Source organism: Oncorhynchus mykiss, chromosome 10 (assembly GCF_057628025.1).
Source record: "Oncorhynchus mykiss isolate SJ-2025 chromosome 10, ASM5762802v1, whole genome shotgun sequence".
Taxonomy (NCBI): domain Eukaryota; kingdom Metazoa; phylum Chordata; class Actinopteri; order Salmoniformes; family Salmonidae; genus Oncorhynchus; species Oncorhynchus mykiss.
Window position 1 is genome coordinate 61039991 of NC_143031.1, and position 17741 is coordinate 61057731.

The 17741-nt window shown below is 44.4% G+C and overlaps 1 long non-coding RNA gene across 1 annotated transcript; it reads left to right on the top strand.

Annotated features, from left to right (window-relative positions):
* Positions 1-9539: 9539 nt before the first annotated feature.
* On the top strand, positions 9540-11259 carry LOC149980125 (uncharacterized). Its single transcript, XR_016483860.1, has 3 exons — positions 9540-9652; positions 9778-10000; positions 11129-11259. It is a non-coding gene; the product is annotated as an uncharacterized LOC149980125 (long non-coding RNA).
* Positions 11260-17741: the final 6482 nt, after the last annotated feature.

Here is a 17741-nt window from a genome sequence, read left to right on the forward strand (position 1 = left end):
TGAGAGTATCTCTACCGCTCCTGCTGTCTCTAGAGAATTGAAAACAGCAGGTCTGGGACAGGTAGCACATCCGGTGAACAGGTCAAGGTTCCATAGCCGCAGGCAGAACAGTTGAAACTGGAGCAGCAGCACGGCCAGGTGGACTGGGGACAGCAAGGAGTCATCATGCCAGCGAGTCATGAGGCATGGTCCTAGGGCTCAGGTCCTCCGAGAGAGAGAAAGAAAGAGAGAATTAGAGTGAGCATTCTTAAATTCACACAGGACACCAGATAAGACAGGAGAAATACTCCAGATATAACAGACTGACCCTAGGCCCCGACACATATACTACTGTAGCATGAATACTGGAGGCTGAGACAGGAGGGGTCAGGAGACACTGTGGCCCCATCCAATGATACCCCCGGACAGGGCCAAACAGGCAGGATATAACCCCACTCACTTTGCCAAAGCACAGCCCCCACACCACTAGAGGGATATCTTCAACCACCAACTTACCATCCTGAGACAAGGCCGAGTATAGCCCACAAAGATCTCCGCCACAGCACAACCCAAGGGGGGGCGTCAACCCAGACAGGAAGACCACATCAGCAACTCAACCCACTCAAGTGGCGCACCCCTCCTAGGGACGGCATGGAAGAGCACCAGTAAGCCAGTGACTCAGCCCCTGTAATAGAGTTAGAGGCAGAGAATCCCAGTGGAGAGGGGAACCGGCCAGGCAGAGACAGCAAGGGTGGTTCGTTGCTCCAGAGCCTTTCCGTTCACCTTCACACTCCTGGGCCAGACTACACTCAATCATATGACCTACTAAAGAGATGAGTCTTCAGTAAAGACTTAAAGGTTGAGACTGAGTCTGCGTCTCTCACATGGGTTGGCAGACCATTCCATAAAAATGGAGCTCTGTAGGAGAAAGCCCTGCATCCAGCTGTTTGCTTAGAAATTTTATGGACAATTAGGAGGCCTGCGTCTTGTGACCGTAGCGTACGTGTAGGTATGTACGGCAGGACCAAATCGTAAAGATACGTAGGAGCAAGCCCATGTAATGCTTTGTAGGTTAGCAGTAAAACCTTGAAATCAGTCCTTGCCTTAACAGGAAGCCAGTGTAGGGAGGCTAGCACTGGAGTAATGTGATCACATTTTTTGGTTCTACTCAGGATTCTAGCAGCCGTATTTAGCACTAACTGAAGTTTATTTAGTGGTTTATCCGGGTAGACGGAAAGTAGAGCATTGCAGTTTTCTAACCTAGAAGTAACAAAAGCATGGATTAATTTTTCTGCATCAATTTTGGACAGAAAGTTTCTGATTTTTGTAATGTTACGTAGATGGAAAAAAGCTGTCCCATGAAACAGTCTTGATATGTTCGTCAAAAGAGAGATCAGGGTCCAGAGTAACGCCGAGGTCCTTCACAGTTTTATTTGAGAAGACTGAACAACCATCAAGATTAATTGTCAGATTCAACAGACGATCTCTGTGTTTCTTGGGACCTAGAACAAGCATCTCTGTTTTGTCCGTGTTTAAAAGTAGAACGTTTGCAGCCATCCACTCCATTATGTCTGAAACACAGGCTTCTAGCGAGGGCAATTTTGGGGCTTCACCATGGTTAATTAAAATGCTCAGCTGTGTGTCATCCGCATAGCAGTGAATGTTAACATTATGTTTTTGAATTACATCCCCAGGAGGTAAAATATATAATGAAAACAATATTGGTCCTAAAATCTTGAGGAACACCAAAATTGACAGTTGATTTGTCAGAGGACAAACCATTCACAGAGACAAATCGATATCTTTCCGACAGATAAAATCTAAACCAGGCCAGAACTTGTTCGTGTACACCAATTTGTGTTTCCAATCTCTCCAAAATAATGTGGTGATCGATGGTATCAAAGCAGCACTAAGGTCTAGGAGCACGAGGACAGATGCAGAGCCTCGGTCTGACGCCATTAAAAGGTAATTTACCACCTTCACAAGTGCAGTCTCAGTGCTATGATGGGGTCTAAAACCAGACTGAAGCATTTCGTATACATTGTTTGTCTTCAGGAAGGCAGTGTGTTGCTCTGAAGTCCTTGGGTAGGCAGAGGGAGTCTGAAAGGGCATCAAGGAATCTTTGGGTTGTCTGAGAATTTATAGCATGACTTTTGATGCTCCTTGGTTGGGGTCTGAGCAGATTATTTGTTGCGATTGCAAACGTAATAAAATGGTGGTCCGATAGTCCAGGGTTATGAAAAAAAACATTAAGATCCACAACATTTATTCCATGGGACAAAACTAGGTCCAGAGTATGACTGTGGCAGTGAGTACCTACAGAGACATGTTGGACAAAACCCACTGAGTCGATGATGGCTCCGAAAGCCTTTTGGAGTGGGTCTGTGGACTTTTCCATGTGAATATTAAAGTCACCAAAAACTTGAATATTTTCAGCTATGACTACAAGGTCCGATAGAAATTCAGGGAACTCAGTGAGGAACGCTGTATATGGCCCAGGAGGCCTGTAAACAGTAGCTATAAAAAGTGATTGGGTAGGCTGCATAGATTTCATGACTAGAATCTGAGGGATCTAACATTAAGTAGCCCAATTTTGAGATGTGAGGTAGCACGATCTGTTTCAATAATGGCAGGAATGGAGGAGGTGTGAGATTGCTAAGGCGAACACCGCCATGTTTAGTTTTGCCCAACCTAGGTCGAGGCACAGACACGGTCTCAATGGGGAGATAGCTGAGCTGACTACACTGACTCTTCTAGTGGCAGACTCCACTAAGCTGGCAGGCTGGCTAACAGCCTGCTGCCTAGCCTGCACCATATTTCATTGTGGAGCTACCCAATTACTTGTACTGTTGGGCATTGAGGTCTTGTCCCTTCCTGCTGCGATTTGTTGGGATTTTGTCCCTAGTTTGGCCCACCATATCATTCTAATCAGATACATGTTGTTATTCTGTTAATATTAGTGTAAAAGGGCTTGGACATGGTTTTGACAGGATGTTCACATTACTAAGCCTATCCAAAGAGCATTACCAAAATCAGAGCTATCTACTTGATGAAGATGGACGTTCAGAGCTATCTACTTGATGAAGACAGACGATCAGCGCTATCTACTTGATGAAGACAGACGTTCAGCGCTATCTACTTGATGAAGACAGACGTTCAGAGCTATCTACTCGATGAAGATATATGTTGACATTTTTCTTTCCTCTTCTCTGAAATGATCTCCTGAAGAAAACACTCCCCCTGTTTTTGCAAGACCTGTAAATTGTTGCATTTAAGGTAATGTAGAGAAAAAAACTTAATTGACATTATTTGCCAACATCATGTCAAAAAATGTAACTCGTTTCAGGAAACTAGGCATATGTTGCGTGTCACTACTTCACAGGAGAGGCATTTCAACGTAAACATAATTTTTCAAATCAAAACACTTTTATTTTTTTTCAGAAATGCCTTCTGGAACAGGTAAACTTTAATTTGCCTTAATACCCTTTTGTGACTAGGGGCCAGTATTTTCATTTTTGGAAAAATAATGTTCCCGTAGTAAACAGGATATTTTGTCAGGACAAGATGCTAGAATATGCATATAATTGACAGCTTGGGATAGAAAACACTCAAAACTGTAAAAATATTGTCTGTGAGTATAACAGAACTGATATTGCAGGCGAAAGCCTGAGAAAAATCAAATCCGGAAGTGACTCATCTTTTGAAAGCTCTGCGTTCCAATGCGTCCCTATTGAGCAGTGAATGGGCTATCAACCAGATTACTTTTTCTCCGTATTCCCCAAGGTGTCTACAGAATTGTGACATAGTTTTACGCATTTATGTTGAAGAATACCCGTAAGCGGCTACATTGCGCAACTGGTCACCTGATGGCTCCCAGAGTGATTCTCATGTAAAATACAGAGGTAGCCATTATTCCAATCGGTCCTACTGAAAAACCAATTGTCCCGGTGGATATATTATCGAATAGATATTTGAAAAACACCTTGAGGATTGATTATAAACAACGTTTGCCATTTTTCTGTCGATATTATGGAGCTAATTTGGAATATTTTTCGGTGTTTACGAAATTTCCGGGCGATTTCTCAGCCAAACGTGAAGAACAAACGGAGCTATTTCGCCTCCAAAAATAATATTTTTGGATAAAAGGAACATTGGCTATCTAACTGGTCTCGTGAGTGAAAACATCCGAAGCTCATCAAAGGTAAACGATTTAATTTGATTGCTTTTCTGATTTCCGTGACCAAGTTACCTGCTGCTAGCTGGACAAAATGCTATGCTAGGCTATCGATAAACTTACACAAATGCTTGTCTAGCTTTGGCTGTAAAGCATATTTTGAAAATCTGAGAAGACAGGGTGATTAACAAAAGGTTAAGCTGTGTCTCAATATATTTCATTTGTGATTTTCATGAATAGGAATATTTTCTAGGAATATTTATGTCCGTTGTGTTATGCTAATTAGTTTTAGTCGATGATTACACTCCCGCATGCGGGATGGGGAGTTACTAGAGGTTAATAGCAAATGTGTATGCCATCTGTTAATACGAATACAATTGTTAAATTGCGAGCTTAAAAGATAATGGATGGCCTGGACATCCGAGATAGCCGAGAGTTCGGATATGGTCTGCCATGTAGCGGGAGGTGTATGTCTAGCTAGGTAATCCTTTCTAACTGGGATTTTTTGAATGATATCAGAACTGCATAAGTGTTGCTAGTGCTCTCCACTTTCTGGAGGACCGACTTTTGAAATCAGTGGAATGCCCAGTGGAAGTCGAGTATGATAGCTAAGGAGATGGAGAAAATTCTGGTGTTCGATTTCAAATATTTTGTGGAGAGAGTCGAAAAGAGAACACACAGAAGAAGGCTGTTGTATAAAACACCTCTCTCCGGATTACATCTTCAAACTAAGGGCAACCATGGCATCTGTGACAGAGAGGGAGAAGCCTTCATCCATGTATATGCGCAAGCGAGTCTAGATAGCTACATTTTCAGATATTATACATTTCAAATTTTGTCAAAAAGTAATTTTCTTTGCAAGTCAAAGCATATGGTTAGCTATCTAGCTAACGTTAGCCATCTGGCTCGCTAAATAATGTTACGTGTATGACCTGTGTGGTAATATTATTTATATTATTATATTATTTCTCAGATCCATTTTCATCGCTAGTTATAGCCTAATGGTCGCTAGCTAGCTAACATTGATCCTACCTAGTTGGTTAGCTTTAGCTACCAGCAGATTCATGCAGCATAGTAACATTATGAGTTGGGATTATGGTTTGTTGTTTTGCTAGCTAGCTAAATGACTCAACAAAAGACTCAACTATGCAAGTAACCATTTCACTGTACCGTTTACACCTTCAGTATCCTGTGCATGTGACAAATAAACATTTATTTGATTTGATATAGTGTGTGTTTACCAGAGACGGTAAAGAACAACATGAAGAAGAACATGTGAAGAACAACATGACCTGTACCAAAGTCAAATTAGGATATAACATTAAAGCTATTTTCTGTCATTAGCTTGCCATTCATTTCTAAATAATGATTGTGTAGTGAGTTTATTTTCATGTAATAATGAATACAAATTAGCTAAAGTTAAGACGTTGCCAGGTACTGTATATGATAGGGTCATTATTTGAACTGGCTAGTCAGCTAACTTAACGTTAGCTAGATAGCTTACAAGCTGGGAAAAAATCTAAACATTGTTTAGAAAGTTGCTTTTAAGCGGGTGTGAACAATGCTAAATGGGTGTAGACAAGGAGGAGCTTTCCAGTATGTGTACCAAAACATTCAAGGCCCATTTCTTAAAAGGGGGATTACTTTCCCATTGTTCCTCAAATGTAGTGGATGATATACCAATTTATAGCTCTGAGTCTCTACTTTTATCCAATGTCAAATTTTGCTACATAAGACTGAATGGAGCCGGTCGCAAATATTCGGAAACAAACAGACAAACAAAACATTTGAATAATGTGTTGGTTATGCAAGATTTGCAAGTACACCGCTAAATTGGGCTTGTAATATGATCGGCACATCCCGGAATTAAATTAGTAATGTATCTGTATCTCTACTCAGCACACCCCATGACACAAATAGACATGTAATGACATCAGCTCTGATCAGAGACGCAGCTTCACTTTAAAATGAATGAATAGTTCTAGTTTAAATGTGACACTCATGTTGGACATCTGGACCTTAAATCACCTTCATTTCCTTTCAGCACCTGTTTACTCAGCATTAGCAAGTATACTCATAGATCGATCAGATTAATCTACCATATGTTTTCTGCCGTGGTTCTATTTATATGTTATATCTAATCAAATTGTGTCGACAAATCAACACATCTCAATCTGTGTATATGAATCTTCCTTCCGTCACTTAAATAATACATTAGTCCACTAGATAAGTTAACACACACACACACACACACACACACACACACACACACACACACACACACACACACACACACACACACACACACACACACACACACACGCGCACAGGGGGCATAATGGTGTCTCTGACATTGGGGGACACACATTTTGCTACAGGGTTCCGGGCATTTTTTTTTTTTTTTAAGCATACAGACAAACCTTAACTTACAAATGGCAATTTACAAGGCTAAGGGGCACTTAGGGCTCTATTCAATCAGATCCACTTTAGCCGACTTCCGCATAGCGGTTGTTTTGACAGTGTTGGAGGTGGATCTGTGTTAGAGTTGTCAAATCCACCTGCGTTATACCTAAAGCGGACATTGCCATTGGCCGCACAGAGTCGCATTAACAGAAATCCCATGCATTCTTGTTTACAAGTTCGAACACTGGAATCTGATGCAATCTACTCCTCGATTAGGATTATTTCGTTTAATGATTTTTCAATTTGAGCATAATTAATTCTATATAGCATGTACCATAAACTCTATATACTTGCTCATTATAGTTTTTCAGCAACCGTCTATGACAAATCAGGACAGGTCGTTTGACTGAGCAGCCATGAAGAACACAGGCTGTAAAACAGTGATCACTATGGTCATTATAGAAAACCCCAGACTGATACCTATCAGGATTATTTGTAACATCAAGGAGAGTAGCCTTTTCTGGGTGTTTGGAATCATACCTTGTGGGATTAGTAATAATCTGAGAGAGGTTTAGGGAGTCCCATTGTTTAAGACTTGTTCATTGTTTAAGACTTGGTCATTTCGCAGTTTTAGGTCCCCTTGCAGGACAAATTCAGATTTAATGTAATGGGCCAGGAGAGAGTTTAGGGCAGGTAGGGTACAGGCCGGTGCTGATGGTGGACGATAACACTCAGCAACTGTAAACAAAGACCTATCGAAAACATGAATGCTTAAAACCAGCAAATCAAATTGTTTGGGGACAGATGGTGACAACAGAGCATTGATGGTGTTCCTTGGTAAAGATTGCCACTCCACCACCTTTGGAAGATATGTCTTGTAAAAAAGGTTATAACTAGAAAGGTTCACATCAGTGTTCAGAACATTCTTTCATAACCACATCTCAGTAAAGATGTTGCTCAATTGCTCAATGCTTGGTATTAAGCTTCTAGTGTTAAATCAGAGCACAAGTTAGAATTGGGGCTAGCAACAGTATACGAGCCAGGGTGTAAATACATATTTCCAGACATCATCAGCAGTAAGACAATCAGGGCATGGCAGAAAACACGGAGAGCATGACATTTGAATGTGCATCAGATGGCAACAAGATCATATTGTGCAGAAATTTCATTCGCTTACATGTGAGGCCAAGAGACTGTGTAACCAATAGAGAGGCAGAGTCCCCAGTGTGGGAACAAAAAGTGTATGTCCCACGGTCGGGTAAATGAGCCAGTTCATAGTCAACAGAACACGCACGAGTCAAAGAGCAAATAGCATATAGCACAAGTAAAACAAACCTTGAAAGAGTCTCTCGCCCCAACAAAATAGGCTATAAAATTCTAAGATAAAGAAATAAATTGTAGACTATGATATTCAATTATAGTGTTTCTGAGTAATAATAAGCTTCACAAGTTAATTAGCCTACATAAAATTCAGATCAGTCCAAAGTCTGGGGCTAAGATTGATGTAGTTTTACTTTCAGTGTGTGTGTGTGTGTGTGTGTGTGTGTGTGTGTGTGTGTGTGTGTGTGTGTGTGTGTGTGTGTGTGTGTGTGTGTGTGTGTGTGTGTGTACGTGCGTGTGTGGGCAGATAGGGGGCAGATAGGCCAGGGCAAGATAGGCCAGGGCAAGAGGGGAGCAGATCTCCCGGTGGGATCCAAGCAGCAGTGCAGCAGGCAACGGGAGTAGGTTTCACACCCGCTTGGGAGAAGCTTTAGTCGGGAGGCTGTAGGAGAGGAGGTGTTCAACCTTACCAGATAGGTGAGTTCTGGTGGAGCAGATAAAAGCATCCGAAGCGAAAAATGTAACGAAAAACGTTGGGCAAAGATAAAAACCAAGCCACCGGTAAAAACACAAAATTCCAAAGCCTTCAAACATTGTCCCGCTCATGCACATACACACGACACACATGCCGACACACACACCAAAATCTGCCGTGTCTTTAATTTTGGTCACAAAGTGCTGCATATGTACTCTCTAGGTCAGGGATAATCAGCGAAAGTAGATTCAACTGCAGGCCAATGTTTTTCTGAAGCGGATGGTCGGGGGACTGCAAATTGACCACAAAAAGCCCAATCATTTGACTAAAACATAATAATTTCAAACCTTGCTTACATTTGTATACTATCACATACTGTATACTGTACTCTATTATGCGTGGGAAAACTTCCAACAGACTTCCAAAATCCAAATCACTTGGAGCTGATTTGCTGGTGTTTGTACCGTCTTTTATGTACAACAATAAAAAAATAAACCTTGGGGAGCCAAATAAAATCTTGGCCCGCCAGTTGGGGAACCTTGCTCTAAGGCGTTGTAATCTGGCCAAACTAAATGAATCTCCTGTCCAAAGATTGAGACCTCTTGCTTTAGAGGTGTTCTTAGACTCCAAGCTGCAAGACATCATTCGACAGACAGACAGGCAGGCAGTAAGACAAACAGAGACAGACACATAGACAGAAAGTTAGACAGACATACAAACAGAGACAGACAGCTAGACGGACAAACAGAGACAGACAGACAGCTGGACGGACCGACAAACACAGATAGACAGACAGCTAGACGGACAGACAAACACAGACAGACAGCTAGACGGACAGACAAACACAGACAGACAGACGGACAGACAAGCACAGACAGACAGACAGCTAGACAGAGAGGCAGGCAGCTACATGGACAGACAAACACAGACAGACAGACAGGCAGACAGCTAGACGGACAGACAAACAGAGACAGACGGACAGACAGGCAGACAGCTAGACGGACAGACAAACAGAGACAGACAGACAGACAGACAGACAGACAGACAGACAGACAGACAGACAGCTAGATGGGCAGACAGACAGACAGACAGACAGACAGACAGCTAGCTAGAGGGCAGCTAACAGACAAAGAGCTTAACCAGAGGGGAAGATAAGCAACTCTGGATAACATATCTTTGATATTTTTATTAATTTCTTATATTACATAGACTCACTTCTATCTCATGTTGGGGTTTGAGGAGAGACAGTGAAATAGAGATGTCTTCTGAATGACAGCTCTGCGCTGGTGTCTTCTGGTGAGGTAGGGTAGCGTTGCTCTAATGTTTGATTAATGTGTGTGATTCCTGGTGATGACACAGTGTGTGTGTGTGTGTGTGCATTTTTTCTGTGTGTGTGTGTGTGTGTGTTGTGGGCTTATTGTTCCAGTTCCAGCAGTAACACATGGAACACAGGCAGAACCCAGGTGCAGAAAGGCTGAGACACAACGGGGACAACTGTCTGATACATCTGACTCATCACAATGGGAGTGGAGCTCTAGCCAACCAGCCAACCTGTTATGCCCTCAGGACATCTGATTAGGTCGAGGCGTGCCATCTCTCTTCTCCAATCAACATTACCCATTCTAATTCATGGATTTATGGGCAGCAAGGTGCAGAGAGGAGCTTATTATATGGACATAAGGACATGGAACATCAAACAGATGTATTTACTGTCTAAGTATTGTTAAATAGCCTGTCTGTCCCCACTTTATGCCACAACAAAGAAACAGCCCAAAAGATACGTTCGCTCTGCACTGACAGTGAGACAATTAGACCGATAAATATCAGTTATGTTCCTGAATAACACAGATGAAAGGAAAGCATGTAAATTCATGCAGTACTTCTCCATCTTCATTTGGGACCACTGCAGCCTTTCATTAGCAAGTAAATAGCACACTGATCCCAGACAAAGACTTTGAACAACAGAATGGTAATGAATGAGGGGATTGAGGAAGTGGAAACGCTGTGATTGGGGAGGAGAAAAGAAATGAAGAGATTAATGGAGCTGTACTTGTCCAGACTGTCAGATCACTGATGGCTCTGTGTGACTGGTTTGGGGCTTTCTGGTGACTGTGACCTAAGTATATCTGCACTATCGCCATTACGATAGTGCTGAAAGGGGACAGGACTGTACATAAGACTGGTGGGTTACAGTGGGCTAGGAACTATGTACTGAAGGTTCAGTTGGTCATGTACTAGAGTTTCAGTAGGTTAGAATCCTGCATAGTACTGGCTTTAATGTGACTTGACTGTGCATTGTACTGGTTTCGTTAGGTTAGGACCCTATATCATAGTAGTGATTGTGGGAAATGACCCTGCAAAAGGGTTCAAGTAACAGACACATCTCAACATCAACTGTTCAGGGGATTGCTGCAAAGAAACCACTACTAAAGGACACCAATGAGAAGAAGAGACTTGCTTGGGCCAAGAAACACCAGCAATGGACATTAGACCAGTGGAAATATTTCCTTTGGTCTGATGAGTCCATGAGTCCAAATTTGAGATTTTTGGTTCCAACCGCCGTGTCTTTGTGAGATGCAGAGTAGGTAAACAGATTATCTCCGCATGTGTGGTTCCCACCGTGAAGCACAGAGGAGGTGTGATGGTATGGGGTGCTTTGCTGTCTGTTATTTAGAATTCACGGCACACTTAACCAGCATAGCTACCACAGCATTGTGCAGCGATACGCCATCCCATCTGGTTTGGGCTTAGTGGGACTATCATTTGTTTTTCAACAGGACAATGACCCAACACTCCTCCAGGCTGTGTAAGTGCTATTTTACCAAGAAGGAGAGTGATGGAGAGCTGCATCAGATGACCTGGCCTCAACAATCACCCGACCTCAACCCAATTGAGATGGTTTGAGATTGTAACGGTTTTCTTGGTGAGAAGGAGAGTCGGACCAAAATGCGGCGTGTCTATTGCAATCCATGTTTAATGAAGTAACACACTAAACACAAACACTATCAAAACAATAAACTTAACGAAAACCGAAACAGCCTATACTTGTGTAACCTAACACAGAACAATGACATCAGGACACTAAGGACAATCACCCACGACAAACTCAAAGAATATGGCTGCCTAAATATGGTTCCCAATCAGAGACAACGATAAACACCTGCCTCTGATTGAGAACCACTTCAGACAGCCATAGACTTAGCTAGAACACCCCACTAGCTACAATCCCCATACATACACACCACATACAAAAACCCATGCCACACCCTGGCCTGACCAAATAAATAAAGATAAACACAAAATACTTTGACCAGGGTGTGACAGAACCCCCCCCCCTAAGGTGCGGACTCCCGAACGCACCTCAAAACAATAGGGAGGGTCCGGGTGGGCGTCTGTCCATGGTGGCGGCTCCGGCGCGGGACGTGGACCCCACTCAATCAATGTCTTAGTCCCTTCTCCTCGCGTCCCTGGATAGTCCACCCTCGCCGCCGACCATGGCCTAGTAGTCCTCACCCAGAACCCCACTGGACTGAGGGGCAGCTCGGGACTGAGGGGCAGCTCGGGACTGAGGCAGAAGCTCAGGAGTGAGAGGAAGCTCAGGAGTGAGAGGAAGCTCAGGAGTGAGAGGAAGCTCAGGAGTGAGAGGAAGCTCAGGCAGGTTGATGAATCTACCAGATCCTGGCTGACTGGCAGATCTGGCAGATCCTGGCTGACTGGCAGATCTGGAAGAGTCTGGTCGACTGGCAGATCTGGAAGAGTCTGGTCGACTGGCAGATCTGGAAGAGTCTGGTCGACTGGCAGATCTGGAAGAGTCTGGCTGACTGGCAGATCTGGAAGAGTCTGGTCGACTGGCAGATCTGGAAGAGTCTGGTCGACTGGCAGATCTGGAAGAGTCTGGTCGACTGGCAGATCTGGAAGAGTCTGGTCGACAGGCAGATCTGGAAGAGTCTGGTCGACTGGCAGATCTGGAAGAGTCTGGTCGACTGGCAGATCTGGAAGAGTCTGGTCGACTGGCAGATCTGGAAGAGTCTGGTCGACTGGCAGATCTGGAAGAGTCTGGTCGACTGGCAGCTCTGGAAGAGTCTGGTCGACTGGCAGCTATGGCTGCTCCATGCTGACTGGCTGCTCCATGCTGACTGACAGCTCTGGCTGCTCCATGCTGACTGGCAGCTCTGGCTGCTCCATGCTGACTGGCTGCTCCATGCTGACTGGCTGCTCCATGCTGACTGGCAGCTCTGGCTGCTCCATGCTGACTGGCTGCTCTGGCTGCTCCATGCTGACTGGCTGCTCCATGCTGACTGGCTGCTCCATGCTGACTGGCGGCCCTGGCTGCTCCATGCTGACTGGCGGCCCTGGCTGCTCCATGCTGACTGGCGGCCCTGGCTGCTCCATGCTGACTGGCGGCCCTGGCTGCTCCATGCAGACTGGCAGCTCAGGCGGCTCCTTGCAGACTGGCAGCTCTGGCGGCTCCTTGCAGACTGGCAGCTTTGGCGGCATCCTGCAGACAGGCAGCTCTGGCGGCTCCTTGCAGACTGGCAGCTCCTTGCAGACTGGCAGCTCCTTGCAGACTGGCAGCTCCTTGCAGACTGGCAGCTCCTTGCAGACTGGCAGCTCTATGCAGACTGGCAGCTCTATGCAGACTGGCAGCTCTATGCAGACTGGCAGCTCCATGCAGACTGGCAGCTCCATGCAGACTGGCAGTTCTGAACAGGCGGGAGACTCCGGCAGCGCTGTAGAGAAGGAAGGCTCTAACAGCGCTAAACAGGCGGGAGACTCCGACAGCGCTGGAGAGGAGGAGGGCTCCGACAGCGCTGGACAGGAGAGGCGCACTGTAGGCCTGATGCGTGGTGCTGGCACTGGTGGTACTGGGCCGAGGACACGCACAGGAAGCCTGGTGCGGGGAGCTGCTACCAGAGGGCTGGGGTGTGGCGGTGGTACTGGAAAAACCGGACCGTGCAGGCGCACTGGAGCTCTTGAGCACCGAGCCTGCCCAACCTTACCTGGTTGAATGCTCACGGTCACCCTGCCAGTGCGGCGAGGTGGAATAGCCCGCACTGGGCTATGCAGGCGAACCGGAGACACCGAGCGCAAGGCTGGTGCCATGTAAGCCGGCCCAAGGAGACGCACTGGGGACCAGCTGCGTAGAGCCGGCTTCATGGCATTAGGCTCGATGCTCAATCTAGCCCGGCCGACACGCGGAGCTGGAATATACCGCACAGGGCTATGCACCCGCACTGGAGACACCGTGCGCACCACTGCATAACACGGTGCCTGTCCGGTCTCTCTAGCCCCCCGGTAAGCACAGGGAGTCTGCCCAGGTCTCCTACCTGGCGTAGCCATACTCCCTGTTAGCCCCCCCCCAATAAATTTTTGGGGCTGCCTCTCGGGCTTCCTTCTACGCCGCCGTGCCTGCTTCGCCAACTCCATTCTCTGATAACCTTCCGCGCACTGCTCCATCGAATCCCAGGCGGGCTCCGGCACTCTCCCTGGGTCGGCCGCCCACCTGTCGATCTCCTCCCAAGTCGTATACTCCATACTGTACTCCTCTTTGGGCTGCTCCTGTTGTTTCTTCTCCCGCTGCACCTTTGGGCGGCTACACTCCCCTGGTTTAGCCCAGGGTCCTCTCCCGTCGAGGATTTCCTCCCATGTCCAGAAATCCTTATTGCGCATCTCCTCGCGCTGCTCCTGCCTGTTGACACGCTGCTTGGTCCTTTTGTGGTGGGTGATTCTGTAACGGTTTTCTTGGTGAGAAGGAGAGTCGGACCAAAATGCGGCGTGTCTATTGCAATCCATGTTTAATGAAGTAACACACTAAACACAAACACTATCAAAACAATAAACTTAACGAAAACCGAAACAGCCTATACTTGTGTAACCTAACACAGAACAATGACATCAGGACACTAAGGACAATCACCCACGACAAACTCAAAGAATATGGCTGCCTAAATATGGTTCCCAATCAGAGACAACGATAAACACCTGCCTCTGATTGAGAACCACTTCAGACAGCCATAGACTTAGCTAGAACACCCCACTAGCTACAATCCCCATACATACACACCACATACAAAAACCCATGCCACACCCTGGCCTGACCAAATAAATAAAGATAAACACAAAATACTTTGACCAGGGTGTCACAGAGATGGATGAGTTGGACCGCAGAGTGAATGAAAAGCAGCCAACAAGTGCTCAGCATATGTGGGAACTCCTTCAAGACTGTTGGAAAAGCATTCCAGGTGAAGCTGGTTGAGACAATGCCAAGAGTGTGCAAAGCTGTCAACAAGGCAAAGGGTGGCTACTTTGAAGATTCTAAAATCTACAATATATTCTGATTTGTTTAACACTTTTTAGGTTACTACATGATTCCATATGTGTTATTTCATAGTTTTGATGTCATCACCATTATTCTACAATGAAAGAAAATAGTAAAACATTAAGAAAAACCCTTGAATGAGTAGGTGTGCCCAAACTTTTGACTGGTACTCTCTCTCTATATATATATACATATAAACATTTTATAACTGGTACCGCTGACTTCCCATTTTCAGGATGTCTCATGGTCTGACAAACACCGCTCTAGCTCTGCCACCTTTCACCGCACATGTAGAAGTGCGACAAAGGCGGATGCGGTTGATGCAAAAAAAAACAGATATCAATAGCTTAAACTGACAGATTTTGATGGGGATTTTTTTAAATTATGTTACATCGACTCTAGCGGGTTGGTTAAGTTTCGTTATGACAGAAGTCTCTCAACATGAGTTTCTTCTCTAGGGGGGTCCATTACTGTGGTGTGATGGTGTTGGCGGCGATTTAAATTGACAAAAAAATATGTACAAAATAAACACACCAGCCTTCTGTAGCACTGTTCACAAAGACCAGCGCTCCATTAATTGTCTTCTTTATGTAAGAACCATAAAGAAAACAATTGAACACATTTGGCCCCGGGGGCTGCGTTGGTTTGATTTTGGAATTTTAAATGCTCCCTGAGTTTCTAGTGACTATTAGCAAGCTTAACAGTCAAAAAGCTGCATGAATATAGGTCCATTATCATATCTACACAGTTTTAAATTGTTTTTTAGTGATTTTAAAGTATATTGAGTTTGTTCCCACCACGGGCTGCATGTTTGATACCCCTGTGTTGGACTGTGAGAACGTCCCCGAGTGTCTCTACTGTATGGGCCTCTTTGTTTGGACTTCGTTCAATTGATTCCTGTAGCGACTCTGGACTGGTTTCACAAAGTTCTTGTTTAGAGAGGAGATGAGAAAGAGGAGAGGAAACAGAGGAGAGTAAAAGGAACAAAGAGAGGCTTGTTAGAGACCACACATGATTCTCTACTGACAGGGTCTCTTTGGAATAGCATCCATTACTTGATTGACCATCAGGGAAAACGTCATCAGTGTAAAGTCATGTGAAGTTATGGTCATGGATTGGGGTCCGATTCACCTCTAATGAGTCAATTCAGAGGATGAATTGGAAATGGACTGAATTGATTCAAAATGTGCCCATTAGTTTCTATGAGGAATTTTCAACTAGTGATATTCATTTCAACTTACCTCCTAAATTGAGTGAATTGAGATGGAATTGACACACGACACTGGCAGATAACCTCAAATAACTTCACACTGAAATGTACCATTTAGAAAGAAAACAAAATCCTGGCTGTATAAACTCATACATTATTGAAGTCTTCTCGGCATAATGGGTAATGAAGTCAATTTGTGGTTCAATGTGAATCTCCCCAATGTCTCCCCATGCTCTACACTAAACTACAGTACAAACGTAATGGACTCACATGGCCTTTCGGTTTATCCTTGGAACTATGAGATATTCAGTTCCCTGTAGACAGATGTCAGGGCTTGCCTAGAGTAGACCACAGACGCCCAGTAGTAAACTCCTCATTGTCATGGCGATATCATATCATAACCTAATTTTGACCACCTCATCTCTGTCTCACAGCTGGTCTGTAGAACACACATGTAAACACAAACACTCTGACACACACTCAGAGACTCCACTCCCCGGGATGAGGTCGATACTTTCTCAGTCTTTCTGTACATTTTTTTTTTCTCTCTCTCTCTCTCTCTCTCTCTCTCTGTCTCTCTCTCTCTCTCTCTCATATTGGTAGACTCTGTGAGTGTCTGAATTCTGTTTCAGCAGGACTTCCATGACAACAGAGGCTAAAATTCCCCCCTTCTCCTTTAATCTTTTCATGTCTTCTCTCTTGGTCCATCATCCCCTCAGTCTTCTGGCTCCAGGAGTCTGGCTGTCTGCTCCTTAAATAGAGCTGACCTCAGTTCAGACGCTGGTGCTGCTGCTGTCTTTAACTCTGCAGAGGAACTGAATGAAGGAGCTCAGTTTACACACACACACACACACACACACACACACACACACACACACACACACACACACACACACACACACACACACACACACACACGTGTGTACGTGTGTTTATAGTATGTGTGTGTGTCTTGCTTATTTATATAACACACACCCCTCCCTGCATGCCTGGTAGTCTAATTGAAGTTGGACCTTTCCCTAGGTTTTGCAAATTAGGTCCAAGGATAAACTAAAAGGTCACGTGAGCCCATATACAGTAAATCTGGGGAGACATTAGGGATATTTACAAAGAACCAGAAATTCACTTCATTACCCAGCTTTCATATGCTGAGAAACCTTGAATAATGTATGAGATCACCATGGGGACAAAAACACACCAATAACAATACTAATGGTAGTGTTAGGATAGAACAAACAGACTCAGTAGAGGGAATATTCCTCTTCTCTTCTTTAAATTGGGGTTTGCCATAATACCGTACGCTGCAGCACCTGGAGGTTGTTGTGGAAAGATTCTTACACAGGGACACTCAAAGTCAATCTTCTGTGAATCATTGGTTATTGTCAGTGCGCTGGAGAGGTTCCAACCAACTCAATGCACCATAGTACACATGTCAATCAGGAGTTCTCCCTGGGCAGACCCAGCAGTTGTCTTATACACGGCTATACACAGACAAGTTATATTTGCATGATTTAGCATAGTTCATTAATCATTACCGTGTCGTTTCAGTCATGTGACCGACCAATAGTTTCATAAAATGTGAAATACAAATACTCACAATGCTTCTTTATCTCTAAGCTGAGACCTTGAAACTGAGATATCTTTTTTATGTTCTCAAAACACGGTCTGGGTGTTTTGCCAAATTGCAGCTATTGATAGGTGATTTGTACCGTCAGCCACTTGCATGAACACAGAAATTGGTTTATAGAACAGCATATGAATTTAACACAGAAATTAGTTATAAGAAAAGCACAAAAATTTAAATTCCCATTACATTCCATCCTCTTATCACTGTGTGTGATCATAATCATTACATTTTAAT